This window comes from Ictidomys tridecemlineatus, chromosome 2, assembly GCF_052094955.1.
Source record: "Ictidomys tridecemlineatus isolate mIctTri1 chromosome 2, mIctTri1.hap1, whole genome shotgun sequence".
NCBI lineage: Eukaryota > Metazoa > Chordata > Mammalia > Rodentia > Sciuridae > Ictidomys > Ictidomys tridecemlineatus.
The window spans coordinates 176,160,891-176,180,040 of record NC_135478.1 but is presented as its reverse complement, the minus strand read 5'-3'; the positions used below and the strand labels follow the sequence as shown (position 1 = coordinate 176,180,040).

Genomic DNA, 19,150 nt, shown 5'->3' with positions numbered 1-19,150 from the left:
TAATATATACAACCCTGGACCCTGGAGCATAACATCATGCCAAACCCCAATCCAAACGTGCTTTCTACTAAAGCAAACCATATTGGAAGACATTAAGGAGAAGCATTCCCTGGTCACTTCCAATTGCAAACATATATATACATAGATATTGTCATAAATCACTAGTTCCACGGAGAATTCCCCGACCGCTCTTTCTGCCTCGTCATCTCTGTTGTGAGGGCTCCCTTTGCCCACACACTGATGAGAAAATGATGGTAATGGGTTGTGCCCTCCTGAAGAGCATGGCTGGCAAACGGTGATTTTAAATAAGTGTTATTTGCATTGAAAACGGGTATTTGAGGACTTATTGGCATGCACCAAGAGCAAAATCCAGACTGTGGGAATCTGCAGGCTACACGGCCCTCAACAGATAACTTGAAAGGAAAAGAAATAGATGGGGGGAGGGGGACTCATTGCTTAAAAGATAATAAAAAGACATAGAAAACAGGAAGACTACATGCACACACCTGTAATCTCTGCTACTCAGGAAGTCGAGGCAGAAGGATTTCAAGTTCAAGACCAGCCTGTACAATTTAGCACGACCTTGTCTCAAAAAGGGTTGGAAATGTAGTTCAGTGGTAGAGTGCTTGCCTAGCATACGTGAGGCCTGAGTTCAATCCCCAATAAGGAAGGAAGGAAGGAAGAATGGACTTAAAACTTGTATCTCAGGGTATACACCTGGTGTTGTGAATAAACACAGAAGTGAAGACTGAAAACCTGGGAGTCTGGATCCTTTCGGGGAAGGGAGGGGTTGCACATGGGCCAGGCTCACATGGGGGCCTGGGGGCGGGGCAGGTTGGCACAGTGCTGTCCCTTGACCAGGGTGGTGGTTACTTCTCCTACTGTTCATTCCCGATGCTTTTGTTTGGTTGGACTATTGTCCAGCTCTCAATGCATACGCCTAAGCCCAAACCTGTTTGGGAATAAACAGGGACCTCCTCTGGTTTCCTCATCATACAATTCTCAATTCCTGGAACAGCCCTCCGTATAGAGTAGGTGCTCAATAAACCCTGGGGAAAAAATAAGCCCACAAATGAAGGACTCTTCTCTTCTGAAGCAAAAGGGAGAGTGTAGAGACCTCCCAAGGTAGGCATTGAGGAAGCATCTCCTCTCACTCCGAAGGCTCCTGGGCACTTCATCTTCCCCTACCTCCATCCCTGAGTGTTTCCCCATTGGTTTTCTAGAGTGGACCACTTCTGTTTTCTGCCTCCCTGTCTCTACAAGAAAATCAGTTAACATGTTGTTCTTGAGAAGTAGCAGCTCTTACACATTTTTTTCTACAGGCACAGCACTTTGGGAGCCCTCGAGTATTTTCCCACACATTGTCTAATTTGCACCACACAATAATCCCATGGAGTGTGGAGGAAGCAGTTGAGGCTGCCTTTTGAAGGGCAGGGCTGAAACTAGGACCTACAGCTTGGATCACTAAGTCCAGTTCCCTTTCTACTCTACTGTCCTGGTCACAAAATGCAAATAAAGGGAGACCCGGATTCAGCCTTTGTTCTCAGAAAGCCGCAAATCTATTTCAGGAGAGTGAGCTGCCATCAATACTAAGCACATCCAATGAGCATAACGTGGCCCTGCCTGAGCCTGTCCCGATTTACTCCACAGAGATGCTGTGAAAGACGCTGGCTGTTGTGGTTTCTTAGAAGGATTCTTTCTGTGCAAACTCAGAGTGTAGAATGGGTGGCTCTGCTGCACTTCAGCTGTCAGCTGTCAGGGGAGGGCGGGGGGAGGACAAGCATAGACAACAGAAAGCCCAAGTTAATCCCAGAGACCTTGTTTTAATCAATCCTGTCAATCTCGCACTTCAGCAGACCTCATTAGAAATGACCACAGCAAGCCAGGCGCGGTGGCACATGCCTGTAATATCAGTGGCTGTGGGGCTGAGGCAGGAAGATCAAGAGTTCAAAGCCAGCTACAGCAACTTAGGCCCTAAGCAACTCAGTGAGACCCTGTCTCTAAATAAAATACAAAAGAGGGCTGGGGATGTGGCTCAGTGGTTAAGTGCCCCTGAGTTTAATCCCCAGCACCAAAAAAGAAATGACCACAGCATACATAGGGAAAAGAAAACAGAGGGTCTAATAACCAGTCATGTCTCGAGCCTTGACTTACACCAGTGTTGCCTGTAACAGTAGAACTCGTCCTTGTCATAGAGGCCAGAGCTTTTAGACTCTCTTCCCCTCATACCATTTCACACCTGCCCTCTTTGTTATGTTCTCAACGGCCCTGAGCAGGAGCTAGGACTGATTGGGGCTTAGGGAAGTATGTGACTTGCCCAAGGCCCACGGCTAGTTAGTGGCTGCCCTATAACTGGAACCAGAGCTCTTCCCAGCCCCCAGCTTGCTTTCCTACGATGGCCCCGCACTGGCTCCTCTTCCAGCCATCTTTAAGGACTCAGCAGTGGCAGCTCAGCCACCTGCAAGCCTGCAGCTCCCGCCAACCCTGTTGCTCATATCACAGTGGTTAAGTGTTCGCTGACCACTTTGCTGTGTGTAATCACTTAATTAGTTTGTGCCTAGGAGGAAGAGATGCTTTATTTAGAAGCTTAATAGTGAAAACGTCCGAGTCTTCAGTTCGCCATGCGCTTGATGGCATGAGGGTGATCGCAGCCTCTCCGCCTGTGCTCCTAATCCACTTAGCACCAGGATAACCAGGGATGGCTTCATTCAAAGTGCAGCCACTGTGCTGAGGACGGCAGGAGGGTTGTGGCTGCATTAGCGACAGATGGAAGAAGGCAGGATAACGAGGAAAACAACATTAGGACTTAGAAAAAAAAAGTAATCAGGCCTTTTTATGATCTTTGGGGCAAAAGAGAAGATAGAATTTATTTTCTCAGGACCCAGGTTGGGTCAGTATTGAGGTTCACATCCATTGTCAGCAACAGCCAGTGCTTCTCAGCCTTGATGGCACATTAGAGCAACCTGGGAAGCCAAGTGCCACATGTGGTCCAAGTGCCACATGTGGTCCCAGTGTGCAGTCCAGCCTGAGACCCGGTGGTCGGATGGTGCTGTGGTGGCTTTGTCAGAGTTCCACCCAGCTAGGCTGACTCCATTTCCCAGAGTTCCCTGTCCTGAAGGTTGCTCGTTGGGGTGGACTACAAGGGAGGTTCTGGGGAGATTTAGAGGATGAGAGAAGCAGCAAACATTTCGCAACACATGTTCTGTCGCTTAGCTGCCAGCTGGGCCTGCTACTGCTCCACCTTCTGGGTTCTCCTTTATCTTCAACTCCTAGCCAGGTGTATGTGTTTAACTCCATGGTGAAAAGCCCTGGCTTTCACAGGACCTTCATGCCATCAAGGTCAAAGGCAGCAAAGAGTGAGAGGTCTGGGTCCCTCCTCAGGGGGTTCCACAAGGCTCCAGTCTCCCTCACTCTGCATCTTTCCCCTCCCCGCCTGCCCGCCCTATGGACTTCACACTTGAGCATCAGCCACAAAAGCTTATAAAGCCCACTTAACCAGCTCTTATTACCCAGAAAGACCAAATGCCCATGATAAGTTCATACGTACACAGATATATCTCTGTCTCTGCATCCTGCCTGGCAGTTCTGTTTCTTCAGTTCAATCCTGAGGGATGAGTGATGTACCACTGTGGGTTGTCTAAGGATTGTTTTTATCCTCAGATGGAAGCCCAAGTGTCTCTGGTCTGACAGCTCACTGTCTCCATCCTCACCTCCCCAGGTGACACCTGTGGTAGATCAGTAGTCTTCAAGTTGTGCAAAGGAAACCCCAGAGTGAATCTTTTTTTTTTTTTTTTTTTTTTTTTTGGTACCAGGGATTGAACCCTCAATCACTGAGCAATATCCCCAGCCCTTTTTTTTTTTTTTTTTTTTTGTATTTTATTTAGAGAAAGGGTCTCACTGAGTTGCTTAGGGCCTCACTAAGTTGCTGAGGCTGGCTTTGAACTCATGATCTTCCTGCCTCAGCCTCCCCAGCTGCTGGGATTACAGGTGTGCACCCCTGCATGAATCTTAACAATGCAAATTCCCTGGTCTTTATCTCAGATCCAGGAATCAGAATCTCAAATGGCTAAATCCCAAAGTAAGGATTTGTGAAAGCTCCCCCCACTTCAGCCTTTCAGTTTTGTTTGTGAAATGTCATCAGATGGCGTTCGTGCGACTAGTGTCTTCTCCTATATGCATATTACAACTCGGTGAAAAGCATCTAACACCCTCACCTCCTACCTTCCCTTGTCACATGTATTCCAGCAACAGGCCACAGTCAGGAGCCACTGGACTAGATGACTCCTTGCACCATTCTTGGCAAAATACAGAGAAGGGAAATAGAAAAATGTTCAGCGATTGGGGAGTAGTTAAGTCAAGATATGTTCATGACCCCAATGACACAATCTTATGCAGTTACTACAGCATTAAGAAGGATGTGACACAGGAGACAGCCAGTCAACTGAAGTGACAGGAGCAGGTAGCAAGATGAGAGGAGCCACTGTGGAAGACCACAGATCATAGGAGGCCTGGGTGCTAGACTGAGGAATAAGAAAAGCCACTTGCCAAGCCAGGGCTCTCTTCTGGGCTGAAAGAATCTTACAGGTTTTCAAAAGAGTTGTCTTAGGGCTGGGGATGTAGCTCAGTTGGTAGAGTGCTTGCCTCGCATGCACAAAGGCCCTGGGTTCAATCCCCAGCACCACAAAAAAAAAAAAAAAAAAAAAAAGTCATCTTAAAAAGTGCAATCAAAAATATGAAATTATGGTATCTATCATCTTTAACTGTTCACAAAGTACATTGTTTGAAATGCTGCTGGGTTAACAACAGCCCTTTCTAGAAATGGGAACTTAAGCTTTCTTTGGGGTTAAAAAGCACTTTCTAAAGTGTCTGCGGTCTATACACCCTGTTCTGACTGCTGTTTAAGTGAGAGGAGGAAGAAAAGCAAGGCCCCCACTTCTCCTGTCTTGAAGGCCTACTAGGCTCCCCTGGGAACAGCTGTTATAGGTGCATGAAGGTTTTCTACTCAAGTGCTGGGGGAAACCTCATGGGCTGGTCCATCTTCTAGAACTCAGCCAACAGTGGCTTTCAACAGGGGACCTGGGGAGGAGGTGGCAGGGGTGCAGCACACAATTGGACTGGATTACAGTTGTCTCTGGAGTTTATTTTTAAAAAAAAAAAAATGCAGGCCTTACCCATACCTGCCAGAAAAGAAAAAGTCCTTCACATGATTGAATCCACCAGCCTAAATGGGGCTTCCTGTCTTCCTTAATATCCAGAGATGGAGTTTTCACAACTTCTCCTAATGCCTTTCTTCTGAATGTGACAACTGTGAACTTCTCTGTCCCCCGCCCTCACCCCGCCAATGCCAACTTCAAAGGGTAGAATTCTTGAGCTTGCAAAATGAAGACAGAACAGGCATAAAAACATTGTTTAAGAAACCCAAACCACAGGTATCATCCAACTTCGTTTTGAAAGTTTCTCTTTCTCACTTACTTGCAGCCTGATGGTTTACCCTTCCTTACTCTTCTGCACTGTGACTATCTTTTTTTTTTCTTAGTTTTCCAGTACTTTGCATCTTTCCCCCCCAAAAAAAATTTTATTGGTGCATTGTAGTTGTACATAGTGATGGAATTTGTTGTTACATATTCATATATGCACACTATACCCTATTTTTTTTAAAGAGAGAGAGAGAGAGAATTTTTTTAATATTTATTTTTTAGTTTTCGGCGGACACAATATCTTTGTTTGTATGTGGTGCTGAGGATTGAACCCAGGCCGCACGCATGCCAGGCGAGCACGCTATTGCTTGAGCCACATCCCCAGCCCCACCCTATTTTGAATTAAATTTATTTTATTAATTGATGCAACAAAAAACCTATACGATAAATGGATACAATGCAGTGTTTTGAAACACGTGTACATTGTATAATCAGGTTAAACCTACCTCTCTCTTCATTTATCACTTGTGTATGGCAAAAACATTAAAAAATCTTTCTTCTAGCTTTCTGAGATATACAATACATAATCGCTATTTGCTGTCACCCTTCTGTGTAGTAGAAGCACAATAGAAAATCTTACTCCTACCTAACTGAGTCTTGGGATCCGTTAATTGGCCTCTCCGTATCCCTCCCTCCTCCTGCTCCCCTCGCTCCCAGCCTCTGGTAACCACCATTCCAGACTCTCAACTTTCGTGAGATCAGCTTTTTTAGATTCCTTGTGTGAGATCATGTAGTACTTTTCTTTCTGTACCTGGCTTATTTCATTTAACATAATGATCTCTGGTTCTAACCAGGTTGTCCCAAATGACAAGATCTCATTCTTTTTATGGCAGAAGAGAATTCCATTGTGTACAGGTACCATATTTTCCTTATACATGCATAGGTTGAGAGACACTTAGGTTGCTTCCATTTCCTGTCTGTTGTAAACAGTGCTGCAATAAACATGGGAATGCAGGTGTATTTTCAACGTACTGAATGCATTTCCTTTGGAGATTTATATGCCGAGGAGTGGAATCGCTGGATCACATGGTGGTTCTAGGTTTAGTTCTTTGAGAAACCTCCGAGCTTCTTTCCCTGATGACTGCACTAATTTATCTTCCCACCGACAGTGTGCGAGAGCTCCTTTTCTCCACACCCTCGCCAGCGCTTGTTTTCTCTAGTCTTTTTGAGTAACAGCCGTTCTTAATGGGGTGAGAATGATATCTTATTGTGGTTTTGATATGCATTTCTCTTATGACTAATGATGTGACCATTTTTTCATGTACCCTAAACTATTTGGGGACTATCTAGAGAGAATTCTTTGATCCTGCAGGGAATTCCTCTGGAACCCAAAACACATGTGTAGACAATTCAAACTGATCTTGACATTAGTCTCAGTCTAACATAGTCAGCAAGACAAATCTAACATGGAAAATAATAATGTGGAACATTCCAAAGTTAGAGGCAATTCCCTAGGCCTCCATGCCATTTCCTTCCTTCCCTTTATGCATATAATTTGAGAATTGATGCCCACACGTTGTCTCCTCCTCCCTTCCCACTGCCCCCCCACACACACATACACACACGCCTGCCAACACTGGACCTTTTCCCAAACATACTAAAAGCTCTTGTCTTTTATGATTTTTTCTTGCCAGCATTTTTCAGGCAAAGAGAGTGTGCTCTAATTAGTCTTCCCTGCTGGCTCCTAAAACCACCTGTCATTGATCTTGAGGGTGGAGCTGGCTCTGGGACATAGAAGCAGCCCTCTCCATGCCTGGCTCTTAGGAGTCATTCTTGCTCAGTTCATAAGTAGCAGCTTCCAGGGTGCTTTACTTGGCCAATAAAATAGTTCACAGTTCCAGGTGCAGTGATGCACACTGGTAATCTCGGCAACTTGGAAGGCTGAGGCAGGAGGATCATAAGTTTAAGGCCAGCTTCAGCAACTTAGCAAGGCCTAAGCAACTTAATGAGACCCTGTCTTACAATATTTAAAAAATGTTTCAAGAAGAAAGAAAAGAAAAAGTGCTGGGGATATAGTTCAGTGGTAAAGTGCCTCTAGGTTCAACCTCCAGTAACCCACCCATCCCCCCACCCCACCCACCCCCAACCACTGAGGTCAGGCAGTGACTTGCCCAGAGTCCCACAGGTAGAGAGGGAGTTGGACCATCCCCCAGGTCTCCAAAGTCCAAGGCCAGCATTCTGCTGGTGTTCTCTGACCCCTCTTGCAAATGCTAACTAAGTAAGCTTCAAACGTGGCTTTTCACCATCAGGATTATGAACATCCCCAACATTAACAGGTCCAACAGAGAGAGTTACAAGGCCCTCAAACCTGACTTACCTGGACTAGTCATGGCTCCCACCCAAGCCAGGCTTTGAGTTGGATGAAAAGGTGTTTGTATATTTGAAATTTATTGAATAGGTAATACACGTACAGATTACAAAATTTAAAAGTATCTAAAAGCATATACAGTGAAATGTTTCTCTCTTATCCCTGCCTCCATTCACCCATTCACCCTCCTAGAAATCCTGAAAGAGATGTGTAGACCAGTTGGCTCTCCCTGTACTCAAGTCTTGTATTTATGGATTCAATCAAGTGCAGCTTAGAATTATTATTTTAATTGTTTCTTCAGAAAAAAAGCAGGGAGTGGGTTGCTGAGGGTATACCTTGGTAGTGTGCATTACCCTAGCATGTGCAAAGCCCTGGGTTTAATCCCCAACACACAAAAAGAGAAAAAATATATACAATATAGTGTAACAACTATTTATGTAGCATTTACATTGTATTAGGTATTATAGTAACCTATAGATGATTTAAGAATGCAAGAGAATACACATAGGTTATATTAAAATATTACCCTTTTATATAAATAACTTGTGCATTCCCTGATCTTGATGTCTTCGGGGATCCTGGAACTGATCTTCACATTGGTTAAGCAATGACTGGATCTTTTTTCTTTGCCTTTTTCTTTTTCTTTTTCTTTTGGTACCAGGGGTTGAACTCAGGGGCATTTGACCACTGAGCCACATCCCTAGTCCTATTTTGTATATTTAGAGACAGGGGCTCACTGAGTTGCTTAGCACCTTGCTTTTGCTGAGGCTGGCTTTGAACTCGAGATCCTCCTGGCTCAGCCTCCCCAGCCGCTGGGATTACAGGCATGTGCCACCATGCCTGGCTCTTTTTTTAAAAAAAAAATTTTGTATTATATACAGTTATGCTTTTTTGACAACAACGCATGCATTCATTATTTTAACAACTAGATATTGAGCTTCTATTTTAATTCAAATATGGTTGGGCTCAGAAGGAGATTCCCTGCCTAGGAGCTTCATAGGAGACTCGATGATAAACAAAGGAATGCAAATGTCAAGTGAAGAAAAGTCAGTACTTTTCCATAAGATAGTCAGGTGAGGCTGCAGAGTGTGGTCAGTGAGTGGGCCTGTGCACTCTTGGCCAGAGCAGAGATAGCAGCAGGGGAAAGACTCTGACTCCAGGGCATCCCAGGCCTGTCCTCCTGGGGCAACAAGGGGTGAGGTGCCTGGAGTGTTCCAAAGAAAAGAGTGGTGAGAAAAGGGGTCGACCCCCCAGGGAGGGATCCAAGCAGGTAAGGATTTAAATTTTATTCTAAGTGACACAGAAGCCCTGGGACATTTCTGAGCCAGGAAGGAATAGTCTCACTCCAGTTGCTGGTTAGGTATGCAGTGTAGACCGGGGAGGATGGACTAGGACACCTGAGAGGTGCTTAGTGAAGACCAGACAGGAAGCAATGGAGACCTGCATGGAGCTGGTGAAGAGCAGATTCCAGACAAGACTGGGAGGCAGGGCCCACAAGACCTGCTGATGGTTTCCATGTGAGGAGCCAGAACAGCAGGAAGCCAGGATGATCCTTAGCAAACGGTAATGCTGACTGTACCCAAGATAAGAAAAAGCAGGGTCTGGGAGAAATCCAGGCTTGGTTTTGACATACTCTGTTAGAGGCATTGATTCAATGATCAAGAGTCAGCAGTTGGTTATAGAATTGTGGAGTTCAGGCAGAGGTCAGGGTTGGAGAGACAAATTTGAGACTATTTAGCATATAGGTGTTACTTAGAGCCGGGGGGAACAGATGGGATGAGAACAGCTTCCTGACATTTTTCATATTATTGCCCAGACTGGAGTCAACAGCCTGCACTGCCTCCCAAAGACAGAGGGGATCCATATCCTATCACATCTGTCAGTCCTTTGCAGGCTGATGGGTCGCAGCCGTGCCGTGTGAAGCAGAGAAAGAGCACCTAGATCCCAGGGCCAGCCCAGGTGCCACTCAGGGAGGTGGTGGCAGCCATAGGCTCCTCTGGGCCTAGTTGCATCTCCTGGAAGTCTCCAATTAGGTGGTCTCAGAGGAGCCCTACTTGAATGTTACTTGCCTATAAATCAAGTGGCATGGGAAACACAAAAGGGGTTCTTATGCACAGCCCACATTAAAAACCCCAGGCCTGAGCATGAAGGGAAAAGGAAAGAACATGATGAATTGTGGAGTGTTTTTCTAAGGGCCACAAAGGTAATTTCATATTTACAGAAAACACTGCCTCCCCCCTGTATAATATGTGTGTGTGTGTGTGTGTATACACACACACACACACACACACACACACACACATATATGTGTATTTTATATTTTTGTGTTTTTTGTTCAAGAAAGTCTAACTTGTGTCTTATTTTTTTTAATTTTATATTTTTGTATGTATTTTTCTGAACTGTTTGAGAGTAAGTTTCCAATGTTATGTCCTATTACCACTTAATATTTCGGTGTATACTTTCTAAAAATAAAGACATCCTCTTACCATAGGACAGTTAGGAAAATCAGGAAACTAACATCATTCATATGACCTTATTCAAATTTTGCCCCTCGTCCTTTGTAGAAAAAGAGTGGTTTAAGTACAGAATGTACGTTGTGTTGAGCTGTGGCTCTTCAGTCTCCTTTGCTGTTCGTGGCCTTAACACTTTTGAAGATTACAGGCCACATGTTCTGTAAAATGTCCTTGATTCAGTTTGCACGACATTGCCTAGTGATTAGATTCAGATTGCACATTTGAGGATGGAAGCCTTTTTAAAGGGGTAGGATCTGAGGCTGGGAAGATAGGACCGATGCAAAGGAAGTCCAGGCAATACTGCTAAAGGATGCAGAACAAGCCCTCTTGGTGGGAACCAGGCAGCTCATAAACCTGAATGGGAATGAAAACAGACCAGTCCTCTGGTACAGATCCCGTGCATCTAAATACATTCTGAGCTAACCCTTGGGCAGGAGAGGGGACCCTCTTCCCAGTGGATTCCTTTTTCCCCCGTTATTGTGTCTGTGTTTGACAGTTCATTGTTCCTGGGCAGAGCCTGCATGGGCTGTGCTCTTTGTCTATGCCCTCACACTTGGTCCTTGAGTGACCTGAGAGGAGACCACATTTCTCTTGCTTTACAAAGGGGAGAACAGGCCTGGGAAGCACAGCCATCTCAGGGAGGAGCGGGGACTGAAGCAGGCCTCAGCCTCCGCTCTCTTGCTCTTTCCACCCGCTGTGCTGTTTCAAACCCATTAAGGGGTTTCCTCTGCAATCAGCCCTCGCTTTGCTTTGCTCAAAACAAGACTTGAATAAAGACGCCAGCTCTATTTTCCACTCATGTCAGTGATTGATACTTGATTAATGTTCGGGATTGCTGTCATCGAGAGCATAATTTTCACAGATGCAAAGACCAATTTTGTTGTTACTGAAACGGAAAGATCTATTTCCTCATAAGTTAGCAAGCAGATTTGGAGGGAGTCAGGAACCACCAGGGCTTCTCGTCGGAGGATTCTGAAAGGAAGCTGAGTCCCCTTTGGCACTGCTAGCATCAACAGCTGGTGGGTCCAGAGGCCCACGTATCAGAATGTGGTCACTGCCTGGCCACTGTGCAACAGCTGTGTGATGTTGGCACAGCTACAGCCCCTTGGGGACACTTGGGACCTTGGAGAAGGCACTTCCTTGGTGATCCCAGAGGTGATGATCAGAGTAGCCTGCCCTACCAAGAATTCACACCAAGAAGGTTTCTTTTGTCAGAACTGTTGAGCAAAGGAGCAGCCTCCCCATGTCCCTCATTCAGCTGCAACAGAAGGAACACGGGCTTCAAAACCAGCTTTGTGCAGTACACTACCTGACCTTAAGTCACTGGCAACAGGAACGATAATGCTGAGCGCCTGGCCCAGTTCTTAGCTCAGGCAGGCAATCATTTTCAGATTTTCCTCTTCTTCCTTTATTTTCCATGTGGCTCCTCCTCTCCTCCTTCGCTTTCTCTCAGGGAAATGGAGATTTTATACCAACGTACAAGTCACATACAGAAGCTCCCACTCATCTCTGACCAGGAAAAGTAAAAGACCCTTCAAAATTCAAAGAGCTTGATCTGAGGAGGTTTGGCTATCCCCGAAAGCCATTCACTTCATAATTTCAGCTGGGAAGGTAAGGACTAGAAGTCAAGGTAGGCGTAAGTGTATTGAGAAGGAAGGAGCAAGTAGCTAGACACCAGAAGATACCCACTAGGTGCAGCTGTAGGATCACCAGCCTGTGGCCTGTGTGTAGAAAAGACCAGATTGTGCCTTTGTGAATGTATATGGGAAGCGGGGGCGGGGTTTACCCAGTCCAAATTAAAATAGCCTCCCTGGGAGTGTGAATATGGAAAAAAATAATAGTCTGAGAGCTTAAATAAATGGTTATGCAAGTAAAATGGGTGAATCATGTAAGTGTTTGAAACAGTGCCCACCCCAGGGCGCCCTCATCAGGCAGTAGTCATTTTTTGGAGCCTTCTAGAGCTAAATTTTATCTGGGTCCACATCCTACCTCCTACATTTCTGGTCATGCAGCCTTGGGAAAGTTTCTTTACCTCTCTGTGCCTCCATTTTCTCCTCTCTACAATGGGACAGAAGCATAGAATCTACACGAGAGGGTAGTGAAGAATAAATGAATTCACTTTGGAAAGTGCCTGGCATGCATTAAGCACCAGGAAGGGTGATCACCTACCACAGAGAGGAGCAGACCCACGCGAAAATTGCCACTGGTTTTGCTCCAATGCAGGTACGTTCAAGAGCATCAATAAAGAAGCTGATATTCTTGAAATCAGATCACAAGCAGTATTTCAAGGCCAAGTCCCTGTAGTAATGTCGAGAATCGCCACTGTGGGTCAGGAGCCACACGTGGAACACAGCACCCTTGCTCCTCTGATGTTCTAGCTTTTTGAAGGAGACATTTGGGTCTTTGCCTTGATAGAGGACAATGTGTCCTTTGAGCAAGGATGTGACACTCACTGTATAACTTTGCCAGGGGTACCATAACAAAGCGTCACAATCAGGGTATCTTAAAAAGAAATTTGTCTCTTGGTTCTGGAAGTTAGAAGTCCAAGATTAAGGTGTCAGCAAAGGGTTGGTGCCTTCAGAGGCTGGGGTGAGAATCTGTTGGCTGCTCTCTTAGCTTCTGGAGGTTGCTGGCCGCCTTGGTACTCTGTAGTGCTACATCATCCCGATCTCTACCTTCATCTTCCACATGGGGTTATCCTGGTATGTCTACCTCTGTTCAAACTTCTCTTTTATAAGGACACAGTCACATTAGATTAAGGCCCACCCTGATGACTGTCTTCATTTGATCATCTGCAAAGACCCTATTTCTGAGAAAAGTCATATCCACAGATCCTGGAGGTTAGGACTTCAACATCTTTTGAGGAGGGTACTCAATCCCTAACACCCACGTCCTTCAACCCCTCCTTCTGAACTGCTGAAACCTCCTTCCAGCTAGCCATCCCTCAGCCTCTTCCCCCCTCCTCAGTCCTCTTCCTCGGGGGATGAAAAGTCGTTCTCTGACTGCACCTTCACCTCAGAAGTGAAACAGCATGGGGGACCCACTTCATAACTGGTCTTGGATCAAAAAGGAAGATCAGACTCAAATGGGTCGACCTCAAACACCACCAGCAACATGTTGAGAAGCTCCCACTGTTGTAGGGAGTAGATGTGACCTGGCTTTTGAGAAAAGAAAATTAAGGGTGTATTTTGGGCAAGGATCTCTGCAGACCCAAAGCTCTAACTGAAGTTCAGTTTGGGAAGGAAGAAAGTGGCCATTTAGGGTCCAGATGGATGCAGATTAGTCCTACACACATGACCTTCCTTGGGCTTTGTTCCTGTGCCCAGAGGACGCCCCACAGTGTGGAAGAATTAGCATCTGGAGCTGAGCATCCTCATCGTTGTCCCTCTCTGCTGCTTCCCCGGCTCTGTGGGCTTATAGTGTTCTTTTTGGTCCACTGAGGAAGAATTTGCAGTGGAACAGCCTTTGACTGAGCAGCTGATGGGTATACATACCTTTATCTTACCTCATCCTCCCAATATGCCGCTAAGGTGGGTGTTGTTATCCCCATTTCACCCATAGGAAACTTCAGAGAAAGTTACCTTAAGAGACCCCCGAAGCCCATATATATATATATTGTTACACGACCCACCTGTTTAACTCTTAGATCAGTACAGTCCCAGCTCACAGCATAATTATTCAGGAGAGCTTTGGTTGGAGGCTTAGCGTCTTTAGGAACAGATACTGATATTTTATGAAAGTTCTCCAGGTGGTTCTGCTGTATTTCCATGCTGAGAACCACTGCACTAATGTTCTGTGGATCTTCCTAGTTCAGAAGCCTCTAGTAATTGCTAAACTCCTCAGCCTAGAGTCTTGGGCCTTCCACTAACCTCTTTTCTCATTTCCAACTTACCCAAACAATTCCTCTGCTTATAATCATAATCAGCTACCCCTGGGTCCTTTATAAACTGGGCTGGCCAGCATGGAGCTGTGTGCCCTCTGCCAAACAACACTTCCAGGTTTGGGTTTCTGGCCCTGACAAAGTCATGGTTCTTGATTCAGGGTTTTTTCAAATTATCTTAACCCACTGGTGGATGATGAAATTTTTTAAAATGGTGTATTATAAAGAGGAGAAAATAGACTGGATCACCCAGTAAGGAAAAGCAATGTCCTATGAAATTTCTATTTCATATGTTTATACGTATATATAATATGGTCCCTGGACTAGCAGCAGCAATAGGGAGCGTGTTAGAAAGGTGGACTCTCCAGCTGGGGATATAGCTCAGTTGGTAAAGTGCTTGTCTTGCATACACAAACCCCTGGGTTCAATCCCCAGCACCACTGAAAGAAAGAAATGCAGAATCACAGGCAGTCTCTCTGTCCCTCCCTCCACCATTCTATCTTATATTTCTTTTGGCATGTTACAATGCAGTTTAAAATGTTTGAACTCTCCTATATTAACACACACTTATCAATGCTTTTACAACCTGGAGAGCAAAATTCTCCTCCCCCAAGATCATACAATATTAGAACAAGAGACCTACTAGAGGTCATCTAACCCACCAGTGCCCAAAATCAGTGCCAGCCGCTTCATGAAGAGCCTGTAGGGAAATTCTTAAAAAATGCCAATAACTTAGGCCCAGCCCTGGGAACTATAGTTCACTTGACTCAGGAATATGTATTTTCTGATTCTGGATTTTTTAACGAACCATTGATATAACACCTCTTCTTCATTTAATACTGAAATGTGTCCAAGCTCTCAAAGCTAACGCAGTAGTGAAGCTGGGTTCTCTATCCCTTGCTTTCCTCCATCTTTCCATTCCACGGGTCTCCTGAGGAGACCAAGACAGAGGTTCTGACCCACACTGCAAGGTGAAGTTACCTATAAAGGTTTTTAGAAATATGCATGTCCTGGCCCCACCCCAAACCAACTAAGTTACAGCCTGTGGAGGTAGGCCTGAATGGCCCTATGGGAGTGCTTTTCAAACTTTAGGGTGTATTTGACCCTCCTGAAGATCTTGCCGAAGTGTGAGTTCTGCTTCCTCAGGTCTGAGCGGGCCTAGATTCTGCATTTCTAACAGGTTCCCCGTCAACACCTGCTGCTGGACCATACTTTGTATAGTAAGTCTTAAGATAAGATCCCCGGTCCCAAAGAGCCTACACACTTCCATGCCTCTGCCAGCATCTTCTCTGTCTGAGGGTTGGAACCCCCTGGATTTGTGCTTTGTTTCACTTCAGCGGTAATTTTCCACGGTAACAGGTATTGAAAGTCAGCCTACCTACACACATTTTAAATGTCTTGACAGCAGGGACCTTGGTTGCAAATTCTTCACCCCTGCCCTCCCCAATCCATCTACCTAGAATGCTGATTTTCTCTACAAGGGTCCTAATAAAGGTAAGAAACTTCTGCTATGGCTTTGCTCTGTCCATTCAGCAAATAGTTGTGGTACATCTGAGTGGACAGAAAGGTGCACCAGACCCATATTCTTTCTTGGACAAGCTTATTGTCATGTAGGAGTGGTAAGTGCAAAAGTCACTATATAAGGTCCCCGCTGAGAGGCATGGCCACTGTGCAAAGGGGTTAAGACCATGGATTCAGATTGCCTGGGTTTGAATCCCAGCTCAGTCACTAGATAAATGTGGCCTTGGATGCATTATTGAGTCTCAGTTTTCCCAATCATAAAAATAGAGATAAGAAGAGTACCTAATGCTCAGAATTGTTTTAAAGGTGAGATTGTTAGCAGTGTAAAGTGCTAGCACACACAGTGTGTGTTAAGTGCTCTTATGATTTAGTTATGGGAGAAAGGATCCAAGCATTATCAGGACACTTGTGCTAGACACTGTCATCGCATTTCAAATGGGAGAAAGGATCCAAGCAATATCAGAACATTTGTGCTAGACACTGTCATTGCAAATGAAGAAAGGGCATTCCTGGTGGTGGGAACAGCACAGGCAAAGGCACAGAGGCCAACATTCAAGCTGGAGCTTAGACACCACAGCCCTGCCTGAAGGATGTGGTATGCAGAGGTCATAGGCTGTTGCTGGGCACACCAGTAATACCAGTGACTCTGGTGGAGTGGGGGTAGGGGGACAGGGGCTGAGGCAGGGGGAGCACAAGTTATCCAATTAAGAGAACCAATTAAGTTCTAGCCCAGACCACTTAGTAAGGCCCTGTCTCAATTATAAAGTAAAAAGGGCTGGGCATGTGGCTCAGTGGTTGAGTGCCCCAGGTTCAATCCCCTGTACTGAAGGGGGAAAAAAAGAAGAAAGTCTGCTGATGTCAGGTGAAGGAATTCCTTAAAGGCCAAACTAAACGGAGTTTGGGTTTTATTCTGAAAGCAGCAGAACACCAGCCCTGTAAGAGCTTTTCATACAAAGGATGCACGTGTGTTGCCGCTATGCGTGGATAGTAATAACTGCTCTCCTCTTTTAGGTAATTGTGGTTTTCTCCACCACACTTCATGTCCACTTTGTGGTGTTTATATAGGCTTCTCTCATTGTCTGAGTGAACATTCAAAGCAGTTAGGTGACCTTGAGCCAGGTCACCAAAAGGGTCACAAGACACAGAATCCATCTAATCATTGGAGCTCATAGTCCCGATTCTCAGGGCCACTCCTCATCAGCAAAGTCACCTCCCAGCCATGGAAGTCTTTAAGACCATACATCCTAGTTAAGAGCTTTGAGCAGGAATCTGCAGCTCCAACACTGTTGTTGTTCCTTTTTTCCCCTTAATTCTTACCCCTAGAATAATAAAGACAAATAGTAGACTAAGTCTGATCTCTCCCAAACATGGAGACACACAAGTTTAGTAGGCAGCATATTGAAGCCACATGCTACTATGTGACCCAATGGCAAATTGCTCAACTTCTCTGCTCACACAAAGGTGAGGAACTTGCCTGTGATGTGAGGATTATAAGAATCCCTGTTTTACTGAATTGTCATGAGTAAACGAGTTAGTCCCAGCAAAGCACTTAGACCCATAGCATCGCACATGGTCAGTGATCAATAAGTATTAACTGTTACTATTACAATGAGAGGACATTTTTAAAATAAAACTCTTAGCCTGGAAGATGAGAATGAAAAAGAAGGTGTAATCACTAAGTGAGAAAAGAGTGCAAGGCCAGAGCTATGGTGCTCCTCGGTTATCCCAGTGACTTGGGAGGCTGAAGCAATACTTGGGAGTATCACAAGTTTGATGCCAGCCTCAGAAACTTAGTGAGACCCTGTCTCAAAATAAAATAAAAAAAAAAATTAAAAGAGCTGGGATCTAGCTCCATGGTAGAATGCCCCTGGTTTCAATCCATGGTACCAAAAAAAAAAAAAAATTAAAGGAAGGAGTGTAAAAATGTGTAAAAGATTGCATGCAAAAATCTATGGCATTAATTTGAAAATCTAGAGAAAATAATAGTCACCTGGCAAAATACACATTCTCAAAATTACTCCCAATAGACTAATAATCATCAACCACATTAGAAAGTTTATTAAAGAGATACCCATTTTAAAAGGCCTTCATGGTCTTATAACTGGTTACTAGCTAGTCTTCAAAATCAGATATATATCCTTTATTATTCAAATGATTTGAAACTGTAGAATAAGATGAAAATTTCCCTTGGTTCACTTTATGAAGCCAGCATGACCTGAATACTCAAACCTAAAAAGAACATGTTTCTTCTATCTCAAAAGCTTTGAGGGGGGGAAAAATGACCCTAACAAAGAGAGATGGAGAAGAAAGTAAGACAAAATGTGCAAAGCATGCATTGCCTTTGAGCAGTGGGTCTCTACCGGGCTGTGCATTAGAACCACCTGGGGAGAGCAGCACCCCCATTCCAGATATCCTGATTCAATTCATCTGGGAAGGGCCATTCTCTGGGTTTGATTTAAGTTCCCCATTACCACCGATTTAAGGTACTCAGGCATTATCAAAGCCCACAGCCTGCTTTACAGTTCCAGACCATCTCAACTCAATAGCAGTTCAAGAAGAGACTTTTTGCCAAAGCTTTGCATGATCAGAGATAGAAGAGTCACTCCTTGGCTATAGAAATGCCAAATTCCCCATCAGAGCCTAAGGCGGTCTCACAGAGCTTCAAGTGCCTTGTCTTCAGAGACCACATCCAGCCAGGGCAAACCACTCCTCCTTTTAAGTTCTGAGCTAGCAACCTTGCCTACTGCAGAGGAAGTCCAGGAAAGCCCAGAGAGGTTTCATCTCTGGGACCCAGTGGGATTTTCATGACAGACCTGTTCATTCTCATGCTGCGAGGTAATTAAGCACACATGATAAGCAGTTCACATGAATAGTTAATTAGCCGTGTGTGCACAGTCAAACCTCATTTCCAGCCTCCTCATTCTTCCTGTGTTCCCCAGCTCCCAAATTGGGCAGCAATGTGGACAGCACTGTAACCTCATGGCTGACGCCTGATCACAGTACGGGCAGCCCTACAAAAGAAGAAGGGACATCCTGAATCCCATTTCTCCAGTAGTTGGGGTTCTCTGACCAGTGACTCTGGAGTCCCTTTTGACCACCCATCTTCTTCAGAACCCAGAAGAACTATTGGCTTCAGCCACAATTTTAGGTGTTAACTAGTTCCTGTTCCTTGTTTCATTAAATAATATTAATAATGTAATCTGAACAGTTCCCCCCCCATAAAACAATATCAAGAATGTGTAAATGAGTAGATTGCTGGCTTGGGTTTGATTCATGAGTATACCTGTGTCCACATGCCATTCCACCGCCCAGCTACCGCAAAGAAATCAACAGGACATCTCGCTGGGTTCTCAGAGCCACTGCATCATTAAACACAGTGAAAGAAAAGTCAGAAGATACAAAGGGTGCTGATGAAAGAGTCTGATGTCCTGTGTTTGCTTTAAAATATTCC

The 19,150-nt window shown here is 44.9% G+C and overlaps 1 protein-coding gene and 1 non-coding gene across 15 annotated transcripts in view; both read left to right on the top strand.

Annotated features, from left to right (window-relative positions):
* Atxn7l1 (ataxin 7 like 1) overlaps nt 1-19,150 on the top strand; it is a 235,667-nt gene that overhangs the window by 110,706 nt on the left and 105,811 nt on the right. The window lies entirely within an intron of this gene.
* Nucleotides 4,610-4,684, top strand: Trnaa-cgc (transfer RNA alanine (anticodon CGC)). The gene has a single exon. It is a non-coding gene; the product is annotated as a tRNA-Ala (tRNA).